Source organism: Equus caballus, chromosome 17, assembly GCF_041296265.1.
Source record: "Equus caballus isolate H_3958 breed thoroughbred chromosome 17, TB-T2T, whole genome shotgun sequence".
Taxonomy (NCBI): Eukaryota; Metazoa; Chordata; class Mammalia; order Perissodactyla; family Equidae; genus Equus; species Equus caballus.
This window is the reverse complement of record NC_091700.1, coordinates 70,681,770-70,697,421: the sequence shown is the minus strand read 5'-3', so window position 1 is coordinate 70,697,421 and position 15,652 is coordinate 70,681,770. Positions and strand designations below refer to the sequence as shown.

Below are 15,652 nucleotides of genomic sequence, written 5' to 3'. Positions count from 1 at the left end.
TCAGGAAAGAAACTCCTCATTGTTCAGTAATACTACAATTACCCTCCCTCAAGTTAAATGTTGTTTCATTAGTAAACTGTTCTCTTAACCTCCTTCCCTCCCAAACACCAAACTTAGTTTTAGAATTCATGTAATATAGAGATTGTAACAAAACAGCCTCTTGTTGTTACTAAATTTGTGCCACTGAAAGGTGACAACCAGTTGCTAAATTCACCAAGTTAGGAACAAGAACAGAGAACAAATCCTTGTCTCCTAATTTTCCAGGAAATTAAGTTCACAACAACTCTGTGGATACATATAAGCTTCAGAATCACAACAGTCCCACCACCAGGTAGCTTCTAGGATAAATTTAGGTACACCTTAACACCACACAAGGAGGTTTATTATTAAGACGTCACCTTAATATGCTCCCTTGTAATACAGTTTTGAAGGACAGATTCCCCAAATTTTCCCATAAAAGCTGTGATATGGACGACACCTTAGAGATTATCTTGGGCAATTCCTCATTTTACGTAAGGCCAAGAAGCAGTATTTCCCCATTACATCTTATAGCCAGTTGCCTTAAATCATTTTAGGAATAAACGGGGAGATGAATTAACTGCTAACATTCAATGTCTTACCTATGTCTTCCTTTTATGTCTAAAAGGAAGACTCTAGGATAATTTGATGGTTTTCAAGACAGCATACCAGGAAGTTATGATTTCATATTTTGAGGCTGCAGAGATTGAGTGGCATAAATTTTGTTTCCTTGAAAGAATCTAAACCTTTCATCTCAGGAATTGCTCCTAAAGCGAATGTGATTCTCAAAGGCCAGATCTTGTTGATAGCTGGCCTCACTGAATGCTTCTTGGAGATGAACTATTCATGTGGGAGAATCATCACATTGCTCAGTAATACACACAGTTACCTTCTCGCAAGTCTAGGGCTTTTTCCTTGGATGAAAATTATACTCCCCTCCTCACACTCGCCTTTCCTCCCAATCACTGTCTTAATGTTGCCTCTCAATGTGATTTCATCAGGAAGGCACAGAGGAATAATTTTGGGGTTTCATACTATACAGAAATCATAATAAAACACTCTACTGTTGCTACTAAATTTGTGCCACTCAAAGGTGACACCTTGTCATCTATTTAAAAACACTGTACTCAATCTCTCAAACAATGTCACATGAAAAGTAAGCTAAAGGGAAAGAAAAGACAATTCATTCACCTTCCTGACTAATAAAGGATTCAATCATCGAAGTAAATGCTGAACAGGTATTTCTTGCTTTAAAGGGGTGAAAAAGTTTCTCTTCACAATTCCAAACTTACAAAGCCAATAAATTAGGGAAATTATTATTAACATTGTAAAGGAATTTTAATTTTTTTAAATATATGGGTTCAATGAGCCTCTATTCTGCCTTAAAAGTCTTGCATGAGCTCATTTCATTGACAGAACGTAAATTACACCCAGAACGCCAAAAGTAAAGGTGTCTGGGAAACAAGGTTCTCAGGCTTCCAGCCGTCGATACAGGGGAGGGTATAAAAGAGTGTGGAAATAAATGCTGGTGAGATATAGATAGAGACAGAGAGAGAGATACAGTATAGAGATATACAGTTATAGATGTAAAATCATTGTATGGAGAGAGACAGAGAGAGAGAACAAGTCATAATATAGAATATATTCATGTGAGATATACACACACACATCTGCCAAGACGGGCAGTGGGTTTCCCTTTGCTGCTTATTAACTGTGCTAGCTGGAAGCCACACCACCCATACAGTGTTTCCTGCATAGAATCATCTCTAGGCTCTTCCACAGAGATGGTTATAACACTGCATTGTGAAAGGTCATCCCTTGCTCTGCCCATGTACTCTCTTCTTAATGTTGTCACAGTTATTCAGCAATGTCGAGTTCAAACAAACAAAAAAAAAAAAAAGGGAGGAAAAAAAGGCAGTAAGCCTAGTAATTCCATTTCCCACTTATGAATTAGATGAAGAAGGCTTTCCTCCCAAGACTTTGTCTATAGCTGCCAGCTGGCTTGCATTTTATAAGCAAGTTTCAGCATGTGCTCTTGTGTTTGCATCTGAGTACTCACTTTTTTGGCAACATTTCTTGAATATCCACCCTAAAGGGAAAGAAAGAGAAACCACAGACATCTCCCTGGATGAACAGACATTCTAGTGAGTTTCCTGAGCACTTATTGAGCAGTAGAAACTTGACATATATTTACATATATCATTAAAATAAACATGCAAGGTAAATATTATCCTTATTTTACCAAAAAAAATTAAAAGGAGAAATTGAATATCTTGTAAAACCCAAACTCCAATCTAATTGCTGTTGACAATAGGAACACAAGTTCACTTGAGGCAGAAGTGCTGAAAGGATGCAGAGCCAAGTGGGGGGGGAGTTGAGTAAAGAAAGGCGTACACAAAACCAAAGGTTGCTGAAGTAGATACATTGCCTCAGGTCTCTTTTAAAAAGCAAAAACATAACATTTATATAAAATTCTTGCACTAATGCTTTATGACATTTAAAACAATATGTCTAAATTAGTTTCAATTTGTGCTTCTAACATGCAAATTTTCCTTTAACAATAGATGGTATTACACACTAAATTTTTGACACCACACACATAAAAGTTCCAAGTTAATTAAGAACCTATGACTATCCAATCATTTCCAAGGAAAGTTTGATGTCTAAAGGTGGTTCCATATTAACAAAGATAATGTGATATGACCAGAGTTCACAGGACTCAGCTACGAGAAAACCTAAAGTTCTCCTTGCATGGCATAGGTACATTCCCAGGCTCCTGTCATTCATTGAATTTATAGACTGGCTCCTGACAAATCACTGGTCAGATTTTCAGTTACTTTAGTTATGCTATACTGAGAGCGGACCCAGTCAAAACAAGGAGGAAATTGAATAATAATCTGGTAAATAAGATAACTAATCTGGAAAATTTGAGCTAAAATCACTTTCTCACAAGTAGGACTTTTGTATCCCTCAGCTGCCTTCTTCCTGTTAGCTATTTGCTCTCAGCCTTAGTGTCCTTCAAGGCCTGCAATTCTTTGAGGCACATGCATCAAATATGTGACCTTGCTTTGGAAATAAGTTTCTGAGATTAAAAAGGTCAATTTAGTAAACAATTGAGACTATTTTTAAGGCTATTTTTAAAAGCAAAAATTGTTTCTTGCTTGGAAATTACAGTAACCAAAAAAAAATTGTCTTAAGGATAAAACTTTTAGAATCTTGGACTTAGTTTGTTCAAACAATAATCTATTACCCAAACTGCAAAAGACTTAGCTCACCTCTCTTCCTAGGGAATGGTATTTGATGTTGCTGGGTTTATGTCATTCAGATGTTCACATCCTAAACCAAAGATCTAGTTATGCTGGACCATCACTTTACCTGCTTCCATATGCCACTACAGGGCTCTGGCAGGACTCACAGCTACAGGAGAGTATTCCGTGGTCTCTTCAGGTCATCACAATTGTCTTATTTCCAAAATGAAAAGGTTGACCTAAATTTTCTTTAAAATTTTTTTCAGGACTTATTATTGGCTAATTTTACAGTCTACACTGGAACTCTACGTGGATCAAATGATAAGATTCTTCCCAAAGCTACCATCTAAGTCAACACAGGTTGTTGGGTAGACAAAAGCAAGAGAAGATGACCACAGGGCCTTGTCACAGATGTAATCGTATCTTCTACTGAAGGACTCTACTAAAGCTGCCCGAGTCAACTCCATCAAAGGGGTTCATGATTGCAATATGTGTTTAAAGGAGAAGAATTTTTCTTAAAATGGACATTTCTTGGCAGTCACTCAATAATCATCCTTAGTCTCATATTCTTCTCTCTTTCCCAATAACTAAGTCTTAATGTAATTATCTCCAAACAACTATGGGTGATTGTGTATGGACCTCTGAGATTTAGTTAGTTATATTATTTTTGCACTATAATTAATTGTTATGATCCTGCCTGTCATCCCCATTCATCAACAGCAAGAACCATCTTGCTCTTTTTCTTCCCACACAGACCTATGTCCTCCACACTCCACTGGGGTATAGACACTCAATGGTATTTTATAAACAAAAATTTCAACAATCAAAAAATATGTTTTAATTGCTTTTACTTATTTTCTAATCTCTTAAATACCCATTGTAATGTTCTATACATTGCTTCCTACTCATTAATATCACAAAATCTTTTAATGTGACATCAAGAAGAAATATGTAAGCAAATTTAAAGATTTTTCAAATTAGAAATTTTATTTCAACATGTATTAGCATTGTCAACCTTCTTTGATCCAAATATGAACTTAAGGAAGTGACATTTACCTCCAGTTCCCAAGGAATGCCTTTGCTTGCATATTTAAAGTCTGAATGTCATCTACTAACACAATTTGAATCACTGTTATTTAATTTTCTAGCATGAGCCTTGCTCCCACAGGTTGCTAATTCTCCTGTACATGCTCTCTTTCTCCTAGTAAACTGTGGACTCCTCAAGGACAAGAGTAACATTTTATTCTTATGAACAGACAGGAACTGGCAGACTAAAAGATTCTTATTTATGCTTTATTATATCTATTAAAACATTCTGAACTAAAATCCACTTCACTAGAATAATAGTAATTATATCATTTCAGTGATTACAGTCCATACTTTCTATTTCAAAGGGAATATTGTAAAGCTTTCCTTTACTTTCCCTGAAAAAAAAGAAAAAGAAGTACAAAAAACATGAGGACAAAAGTTGGAAAATACTATAGCACAAAAAATAGCATTCATATGCCATTATTAAAATGATCCATTTATGTGAAACTAGTAGTAAAAGCGTCAAAATATAAGGCGAAATTTTGCAGAGTTAAGCTCATTTTCAGTTCACTAAAATGTATATTACTTGCTTACATACAAAATAAAGAATTCATTTTGATATAATATAATGTACTCTTCCACAAAATTATTATATCAGGTGCTGTTCTGCTGAACTTAAAGCAGGGAAGTTCAGACAAGCATTTAGGCCAAGATTTGGAGAGTCAGAATCTGGGTTAGATGCAGCTCCATTTCAACCAAAAAGGAATAAAGAACCTTATTTTTTAAGAGCCTATTACATCTGTGGTAAGCAGAATAATAACTGGCCTGCCCACTCCCACCCCGCCAAATATTTCCATGTCTTAATCCCTAGCATCTGTGAATATTGATTCATGTGGCAAAAGAGATTTTGAAGCTGTGATTAGATTAAGGATCTACGAGACTGAATTAAGAGGAGATTATCTGGGTGGGCTCAATGTAACCACAAGGGTCCTTATAAGTGAAAGAGGGAGGCAAGAGTCTAAGAGTCAGAGAAGGCGATATGATGAGGGAAACAAAGAGTGATAAGTATGAGAAAGACTTGCTTGGCCATTGCTGGCTTTGAAGACAGGAGAGGCCTCCATTGAAGGAATATAGGCAGTCTCCAGAAGTGGGAACAGGCAGGGAGTGGTTCTCTCCTAGAGTTTCTGAAAGGAACACAGCCCTGATGACACCTTGGTTTTAGCCCGGTGCAGCCCATTCCAGACATCTGACCTCCAGAAATGTAAATATAAAATCATATTGTTTTAAGTCACTAAATTTGTGGCAATTTGTTACAGCAGCAATAAGAACCTAATACAAGGCCACCAAGCCCTCAAAACTCTGGTCCAAATGCTAAATAATCACATTGTAATAATCACATTGAAAGAATTACGGCACAATTTATACCTAGAGGAAGTCAATGTGGAAGGAAGGAAAGAGAGAAGGAAGGGGGGGCGGGGGAAGGGAGAGGGTGAATCTAATTTACCAAGTTCACAAAAACACTAGAGTCTCTCAAAATTCAAAGCTTGTGGATTTTGTGGAAATGGGCTACTGGGAGGAGAAATATTATGAAGCCTAGTAAGTAATTCAAATTTTTAAAACTGAAAAAAAGGTTAAAAAAATTTAACAGGACATAGATGAGAAAGGAGTATAGATACACAGTCTTGCTGGATAAATCTAAGCATTGCAATGGTGAACTGAGATCTCTTTGGGGGCATGTGTCAAGTTTTATTCATTTTTTTATAGTCATGCTCCAGCATAGTACCTAACATAAAGTAGACACTTACTAAGTATTTGTGCATGTATAAACATGGGCTCTAGAGAAGCAGGCTCTAGAAAAAGAGATAGCAATACAAAAAAAAGTCATTCATTCATTCATTCATCCAACACTTAGTTATTGAGTGCTGATTTTGTGCCATGTGATAGAATAATAAGAAAATTACAGCCCCTGCTTTCATGAAGCTTCAAATTTTCTTTACTCCTCAAATACCCTCCAACCTTTAAGTATCTTTGACATCAGTATCTTAGGGAGATACAGCTTTAATTTCCTAAATTACCATTTCATTGTGTCAGGTTTTTACATACTCAATAATCTGAGCTATTTTGAGGTCAAGATTTACTTATTTCCCACCTTGTGCCAATAGAGCTAAGTTATTTTAAGCAGCATTTTTCAGACTCTATAAAAAAAAAAAAAAAAGAACAAGCTCCTCAGTGTACCAAGCAGTTAATCCTCTAAGGGAATCCTCTGCCTCTAACTGCAGAGCTTCCATCACTCCCAAGTGCCTGAGACAAGTTGAGAAAATCCAGGCAATACAGTGAGAGTGGGTGTCCTAAGCACAAAGAGAAAACGAAGAGTACTTCAACTTAATGAAAGAAATGTGATCGACTTTTATTTAACATCATGGATGGGACTAACTGAGATACAGAACAGATTCTCTATGCCCTCAATCAAGCAGGAATTTTGTTACATTCACGGGGTACCACCAGTACATTGAAGAGTGTTGAAAAGAGTGTACCTGCTCAGTAAATGAATGAATGCCTGATGATCAGGGCTGGAGCCAAATTCTTCTTCCCAGAGACAAACCTGTTTTCCAGGTCAATAAGTAGTATACCCAGTGTGAGCCCTAGAAACAAAGAGGGCTCTAACCCATTTCCAGTTTGAGTGATGATGGAGAAGGCAAGCAGAGTTAAGCATCGGGTTAATAGTTCACTCATCACATCTTTAGTTTACCAACCTTCACCCTGGCAACCCTTACTTAGAGCCAACTCCAGCTCAGAGCCAGGAAGGTCAGATCTTCACTGCTTGTGGCAAATTTAAGCAAGGAGACAAGCAGAGTGTTGCAACTTTGTACAGACTCAGAAGAAAGCCAAATGGGGAACTGTTACTTGTATCTCGTGACTTTGGCTACACTAAAATTTTTTAAGAGAACTACTTTTTTTTTTTAATTAGAAAATATCTTGCTTGCCAGCCTCAGGAAATTTTATGAAGAGGAGAAAATGTTTTTGATCCTCTCATGCCTTTCTTGGCTTCCTCCCCTGCCCTCTTGCCTTGTTCAGCTCAGAGAGACTCTCCCTGCGTTACTATGCCTCCTGTGTCAAATCTTGCTATTAAGGGCCTCCCCTCATCGGGACTATGGGCTCCATTAATTCCCAGCTGACTAGAAAATGCTCTGTTCCCCAACTCCATTCCCAACTGGGCTGTAACTGTTAGCAGCCTAAACTGTTCCTGCTAAGGAATCCTGCCCTTTAACATGGAGTGTATGGAGACCTTTCCTTGGCCCCAAGAAATGCAACTTAGTACAGGATTCTTATCTTACCAAAAAGGCTTCTCATCCACCAGAAGTCTTATTATAAATTCAATGATGGCCACCCCTCTGGAAGTCCTCTCCCTATGAATGCAACACTCCAGGAGTTAGATAAATAGCAACATAGCATGCAGAGATCAAATCATGTACTAGAAGGTTCCCTCTATTGGCTTGCGAATGATCAAGGTGATTGAGGAAGAGTGAAACTATATTATGTAGTGTACTGCTCTAGCGTGTTTTCTTTTCTGAACATCAGGTTCAATTTTGGAAGATCTAACAAACATCCCAAAGGTGTGTCATGCTTCTGTAAAGTTAATATTTTCCTGCTTACAAAGATGTTCTTCTTTTGTCCTTGGAAAGCAGTGTAACAGAATTTCACTGTATTATGAACAGCTCTGCCAAGGAGGTATTTTTAGTCTCCTTTAGGGACTTTAGTATATATCTGTACCAGAACTTCCAAATTCTTAAACAGATTACATACAGCTTTTTTTTAGGAAGTGATACTGTTTTCAAAAAGATACAATCTATGTAAATGCTGCTACTACACAAAATATTATGCTGATCCAAGACATACCAGTTAATAGAAAACTCACTTTGAGAAACAATTTCTCTAATATAGACAGTATCATCTTTCTTATAGCCATTAATGCAGCAATGGCACATGTGGCCTGAAGTTGACTCGCCAAGCCTTGTGAAGAGTTTCATTAGTGGAATAGGATTGCTTAGGTGGGTGGTTTGTCAATATGTCTGAAGTGGTGTATAATGTAATCGTTTTTATGACTACAAGCACTAGAGAGGCTATTTTAAAATTACAACTGGGGAAAGATAAAAACACAAACTATAATCATTGTGGTTGTTGCCTGTCATTTTAGATCTATTCTTCTGTTGGTTGCCACTAGCAACAAGAAAATCAAGCTGAAGAAATTTTTATCAAATGAATACTGTTTGTTACCTCCCTGATCATTTACTCTGTTACACTGAAAAGTAGGTAAGTTCAATAGAAATCGATAATCTGAAATATGAATTCTTTGGATGAAACTTTTCCAAATAGTAAAACAACAATCATCAGTCATAAAGATTAGGTTCTTGGAGCATGAAAAATAACCTTCATTGAGCTCACGAGCATCTTTCTGCTCCGTGGCATGTACAACAGTGAGATTTGCTTCTTTAGCCCTCACAAACAGAGGCAGAGACAAAATTAAATATCCAGTATTTGAACCAGAAATTTATCTGAGCTCTACCATTGCTGATTGTAATCCTGAGGGCTATGATCATTCCAACACAGTGACAATTAGGTGTCTTGAAAAAAAACCTTAAAAAAATCTTGATAGCACATTAGTGACATAACTGAAGCTACTCTTAACTGAGCGTTTATTACGCCAGGCAGTGTGCTAGGTGTTCACATATCCTAACTCATTTAATCCTCACGTCTGCAGATACAATCTTCTTTTTCTTTTTTTATACATGAGGAAAGAGAAACTGAAAGAGGTTAAGTAATTTGTTTAAAATCAGACAGCAATGAGTAGCAAAGGAGAGTGAGGCTGGTTTTGTACAACTTCAAAGGCCTTGCTCTCTCCACCCTGCCACACTGGCTTTCTGAAAATGCAGAAAGTCACTAGGTGTTCAGAGTATGTTGTGGCATAGGGTAAAAGAAGGAAGAAAACAGAGAACCTCCTGTGTGCCAGGCACCTTATATACATTGTCTCCTCTAAAGCACACTGTAACCTTGTGAGGCAGGAATATTGACATTCAAACCTGTTAAGGGACATAATCAAGATTACAGAAATAATAGGTGGCGCAGCTAGTACTTGAAACCAATTTTACCTGACTCAAACGTATGTTCTTTCTGCTCTCCCATCCCACCTCCTACAAAATGGAATCTTCAGATAATACTGGTATGTATGGATTGAACAAAGATCATCTTATATGAGAATTTTTTTATTGAATATAGTTATGTTTCAGAGGATAATATTTGACCCACGGCATAGCCAAATCTGTATATATCACAAATTGCAGTATAACAAAGTTCTACAATATTTTCTAGCTCTCATTAGAGGTCACAATCTCCTCCAAAATTTTTTTATCTTATTCTACTTGCATGAAAATAAAAAGGCACAATGGAGTAAAAGAATGTTACTGTGAAATGGTATAAGAATAAAATGCTATTGCTTATGCATAATCTATTTAAACTTTTATTGAGTCTTATAAATGTCACTTAAGAAAGAAAAAACTTAAAAAATCCAAATTCAAATGGAAACTAACACCAAAAATTCACTGATCAAGTTACCATTTTCTATAGACCAAATTTTAACTTACATTCTTGCAAATATGCATGGCATTTGCAAATTTCAAGAGCATGTTAACTGGAGCAAGAACAGGTAGCCCTCACTTCTAGATGATATTCTCCTGGAGATCCTGTACTAAGACTAAACCTGGCCCTGCAGGCACTGCATCTTGAAAGGAATCTACATGGATTTGAATATTGCTGCAAACAAGCAAAGGCAATAGCAGTGAGAAATCAAGTGAGGTTCTCGTCAACAGTGTTGAATGGCAAGGAGAGAAACTGGAAGCACAGAAAAGTGGCAGGCACTACCTTTATTTTGAACAATGTAACATTACGCTAATATTTTAAATTTCAAAATGTTGTTAAAAATAATACATGCCTCACAACACTATTTGTGCACAGGCAGAACAACAGTGTCAGCAAGACCCCTCATGTAACTGGATGTTTTCTACAAAGACTTGATGATATTGTGGGGTTTTGTTCAATTTCTCTATCAGTTTTTTCAATTTCATTGATTTCTGCTCTTGTCTTTGTTAGTTACTTCCTTCTATTTATTTCCACTTTACTTTGCGTTTCATTTTCAACCTGCTTAAGACGGAACTTTAGATTACTGACTTTAGGCCTTTCTTCTTCCCTAATAAAAGCATTGAAAGATTTAAATTTCTAAGCACTGCTCTTGCTTCATCTGACAAATTTTGAAATGTTGTCATTTTGCTATTACTCAGTTTGAAGTATTTTCTAATTTCCTTTATTACTCCTTTGATGCACAGGTTATTTTGAAGTCTGCTGTTTAATGTCCGAAATTTGAAATTTTCCTAGATGTGACATTCTTATTGATTCTTAATTAAATTGTTGTGGTTAGAAAACATATCTTATATGATTTTAATCCTTTCAAGTTTATTGAGGCTTGTTTTATAGCCTAGTATAGTATAAGTATCATGTACATTTTAAAATAAAATGTATTTTGCCCTTGTTGGGTGTAGTGATCTGTAAATGTCAGTTAGATTATGATGGTTGACAGTGTTGCTCACATCACCTATGTCCTTACTGATTCCTTTGTCCAGTCTATTGATTAGTTGGAGAAGAGTATTAAGCTCTCCAAATATGCTTGTGGAATTGTCTATTTCTCCCTTTAACTCTATTAATTTTCCTTCATGTATTTGGAGGCACCATTGCTAGCCATTGTATTATAATAAAAAATAAATGTTTGGGGCCAGCCCCGGTGGCCTAGTGGTTAAGTTCAGTGGCCTGTGTTCAGTTCCTAGGCATGGGACCTACACCACTCACCAGCTGCAGCCATGCTGTGGCAGCAGCTCACATGCAAAATAGAGGAAGATTGGCAACAGATATTAGCTCAGGGTGAATCTTCCTCAGCAAAAAAGAGGAAGATTGGCCACAGATGTTAGCTCGGGGCAAATCTTCCTCAGCAAATAAATAAATAATTTGGACTTTGTCCCTGGTTCCTGACATAGAGCTCCTAAAACCCCTGGAATTTACTGTTTTTTGTATGTTTATGAGATGCCTTATGGGAGGACCCTAGATAGCTTCAGCATAGGGGCTGCTCACCAGAAAAACCAACCGAGTGATTAAAGGGTTAGACCTCTGGGAGTCAAGAGGAGCTGGAGATTGAGTTCATTTACCAATGGCCAATGATTTCATCAATCATGTCTACATAATAAAACTTTCATAAAAACCCCTAAAAGACAAGGTTTGGGGGGCTTCTGGGTTGGTGAACACAATGATGTGCTGGGAGGGTGGTGAACCTGGGGAGGGCATGGAAGCCCTGTGCCTCTTCGTCCCAATCCTTGCCCTAACCGTTGCTCCCATTTGCCTGTTCCTGAGTTGTATCCTTTATAATAAACCAGTAATTGTGAGTTAAGCGCTTTCCTGAGTTCTATGATTCATTTTAGGGCATTTTTGAATCTGAGGGAGGGTTCTGAGAATCCCCCAATTTTTTGTCAGTGTGGAAGAAGTGTAGGTCTCCTGGGGACCCCACTTGTGGCTGGTGTCTGAAGTGAAGGCAGTCTTGTGGGACTCAGCCCTTAACTTGTGGGGTCTATACTAAGTCTGGGTAGTTAGTGTCAGAATTAAATTGAATTGAATCGTCAGACACTCAATTGGTGCCAGAGAATTGGAGAATTGGTTGGTGTCAGAAAAAAACCACACAGGCATATAAACATTCATAATTGTTACAGTTTCCTGCTGAATTGATTCTTTACCATTATGAAATATCCCTATTTATCTCTAATAATACTCTTTCTCTTGAAGTCTGTTTTATCTGACATTTGAATACTATATCTTTCTGCATCTTTATATTTAAAGCGTATCTTTTGTAAACAATACAAACTGAGTCTTGCTTTTTTTTAATTATCCATTTTGACCTTCTCTGTTTCCAACATTGTCTAACAGAAACTTATGCAATGAAGAAATGTTCTACACCTGCACTATCCAACATGGTAGCCACTATCCACATGTGCCTATGGAGCATTTGAAATGTGGTTAGTGCAGCTGAGAAACTGAATTTTTAGTTATATTTAATTTTAATTAATTTAAATTTAAACTAGCCACATGTGGCTGTGGCAGCCATATTAGACAACACAAGTTTAGTTAATTAACTTTCACTGTAATTGCTGATCTCATTAGATAGAGGTCTACCATTTTGTTCATTTTCTGTTTTGTGTCCCTCTTGGATAATTTCTATTGATCTCTTTCCAAGTTGTCTGATGCTTTATGATGTGAGCTTCAACGTTCGTGCACATTCCCTTCCTTTCCTCCATCACCAGGAAGCACATACCCATTGTTCAATACTCAGTTCAATGATTTACAACTCTTTAAAGAATTTCCTGAATTCCCACAAATGGACCTGACAATTCCTCTCCTTGTTGCCCTTACTATATTGTACACATTTATCTCTCCTAGCACATCTGATCTTATTTTTAGGTTGTAGCCCTGTCTCTCCCTCCTAGCTGTCTGTGTCTTATTCGTCTTTTTGATCTGTCTTCCTAACTCTGTGACCTGTTCTTCTAATACCATATAGATTTTTTTAAAAATCATTTTGTAAATCTCATGATAAGACCCACTAGAAGTAAAACCATTCCTTAGAATAAATCTTTTCTCTGCCGTGGACTGGACAAATGTTAATAATGCTATCCTCAGATTCATCAGACTGAAAAAGTTATGAAAGAATTGCCTCTCGGAAAAACTCCTAACAACAGCAGATCCTTTGTCAAGACAGGGCCTTGTTGCTGTAATATTGAATTGAAATCCACATCAATGGAAATAATTTAATCAGCTACAGGGAATCAGTATTCTATTAAAGAAGAGAATGTAGAATTCCCTCAGAGGTTGTGAAATCGGCAGCAAAATATTTGGTATTCACTAAGGAGACAAGGTGGTCTAGAGGTTAAGATTTGGTACTCTCACTGCCGAGGCCTGGGGTTCATTTCCTGGTCAGGGAACCACACCATCCATCTGTTGGTTGTCATACTGTGGCAGCTGTGTGTTGCTGTGATGCTAAAGCTATGCCGCTGGTATTTCAAACACCAGCAGGGTGCAGAGCTTCCAAACTAAGACAGACTAGGAAGAAGGACCTGGCCACCCACTTCAGAAAAGACTGGCCATGAGAACCCCATGAATAGCAGCGGAGCATTGTCTGATACAGCGCCAGAAAGTGAGAGAGGACGCCACAAAAAGACAGGGCAGGGTCTGCTCTGCTGTACACAAGGTTGTTCGACAGCACTAACAAAACAGGGAAACAAAACCCATGCTGATTTTCACTACATGTGACTGGAAGGACAAATTTCCCAGACCACTTGACGTATTCTGAGCATACAGCAGGTGTGGTAGAAAGAACAAAGGCTCTGGAGTAAAACAAACCTGGTTTTGAATCCCAGATCTTCTGTTTACTAGTTGTGTAGCTTTGAGATGTTTCTTAATCTTTCTGAGTCCCTGCTTTATCTATAAAATATGGAAAATGATAGTTAATTTGTGCCATTGTTATAAGTATTTAAATTATATATTTAAATTGCCTGGCAAATAAAGTTTACATGGAACACATAGAAACCATTAACGTTATTATTTTTATAAGCATTATTATTATTGTTTTTCTTTATCGTATACATCTAGTCAAGTTAACTGGAAACAATTTAGGGCATACTAAGGCTGATTTTGTAGCTACTCTTGGCAACATATTCTGTTCTGCATAAATTCAAGAGTCTCCAAAATTTTATCTTATTCTAGCTATTCCTAGGACTAATAATTCAACCTATGAGAAGAGAATTTCAGACCAAAAATGATTCTCCAGGATCACAGGACAACAACAGAAAAAAGCTATCACTTACCAAGCACTGAGTATGTGCCAGGTACTGTGCTAAATGCTTTACCTGAATTATCTAATTTAATCCTTACAACAGCCATTTAAGGTAGGTGCTGTTGCAAAAGGAGAAAACAAAGCCTTTGAGAAGTTAAACAACTTGCCCAAGCCCATACAGTAAAACACAAAGCTGGGATTCAAAGTCACATGTCTAAAGCCCTGGCCCTTTAATTACCACTCAATATTGCTTTCCATATGATCTAAACCCTCTCTTCTCCAAATCTGCTAGTTCACCTGGAGGCCAATCCAGGATTTGTACCTGCTTAAGGGTAAAACGAACGGTAAAACCAACACGAACTCGAAAAGAAAGTGCCTTGACATCAGGGAACCACATCATTTTAAAGCTGCTACAAATTAATATGTCCAGTAAAGCAGGGGGCAACCAATATTGGTAGGCATTAGCAATCCTAACACTAAGATTAGCTTTTCTTCTTAAAACTTAGCTATATATTTCACTAGCTCTCAAAGGGTTTTCCTGAAGGAGTTGTCTGCCCTGTTTACCAACTGAGAAAGCAGAGCCTGCTTCTATCCTCCCACAGACACTGCCCACACAACACGGTGAATCAGAGCTAGTGAAGGTACAAGTTCTCTTCTTCATCATCAGAATTCTTTCCACTTTGCTGCTTAGGCTTAAAAAATGAGAAACTTCTGTATAAAGTGGAAGATGAGAATTAAAGGGAACAACAGTTATTGAGATCCATCCACCGAGATCACACTTTTAAATGCATTTGGGGGCAGGAAATCAATGTTCTAACCTGAAAACTTGCAAACTGAATTGAAACATTCTCTTTCCCAAAAAACATAAAAATTGAAAATGATTCTGTGGTCCTTATTAAAAGCATATATATACAAATATCACTCTTAAAAAGCGTGTTACAGCAGCGCTATAATCAAGGCCAAAAAAGCTTTAACTGGCCTCTCCATTAGTCAAGAAAGGAACATTGGGGCTCGGTAGCACAGCGGTTAAGTGCGCACGTTCTGCTTTGGCGGCCTGGGGTTCTCCGGTTCGGATCTCGGGTGCACAGATGGCACCACTTGGCATGCCAAGCTGTGGTAGGTGTCCTACATATAAAGTAGAGGAAGATGGGCATGGATGTTAGTTCAGAGCAAAAAGAGGAGGCTTGGCAGCAGTTAGCTCAGGGCTAATCTTCCTCAAAAAAAAAAAAAAAGGAACATTGGTCTTAATTCCTTATTTTTTTTGGAGCGTGTGTGTCTAAGTGATATGAAATGGAGTTCTAAGACTTCAGCTTTAACAAACTCTTCTTGAGAAACTATCACCACGATGATTATTTGCAATTATCGGAGCTGTTCAGAGAGCGACTAAATTCCAACAGAATTTCTGTGTTGCTTACTATGAATCAAGTTGCCCTTAAATTCT

General features: G+C 37.5%; 1 protein-coding gene across 2 annotated transcripts in view; it reads right to left on the bottom strand.

Moving 5' to 3' along the window:
- Positions 1-15,652, bottom strand: part of SCEL (sciellin) — a 272,928-nt gene that overhangs the window by 156,647 nt on the left and 100,629 nt on the right. For both annotated transcript variants that reach the window (XM_070240352.1, XM_070240356.1), the window contains exon 3: positions 13,779-13,859. The gene's annotated coding sequence lies outside the window, so the exon portion shown is untranslated. The remainder of the gene's footprint in view (positions 1-13,778; positions 13,860-15,652) is intronic.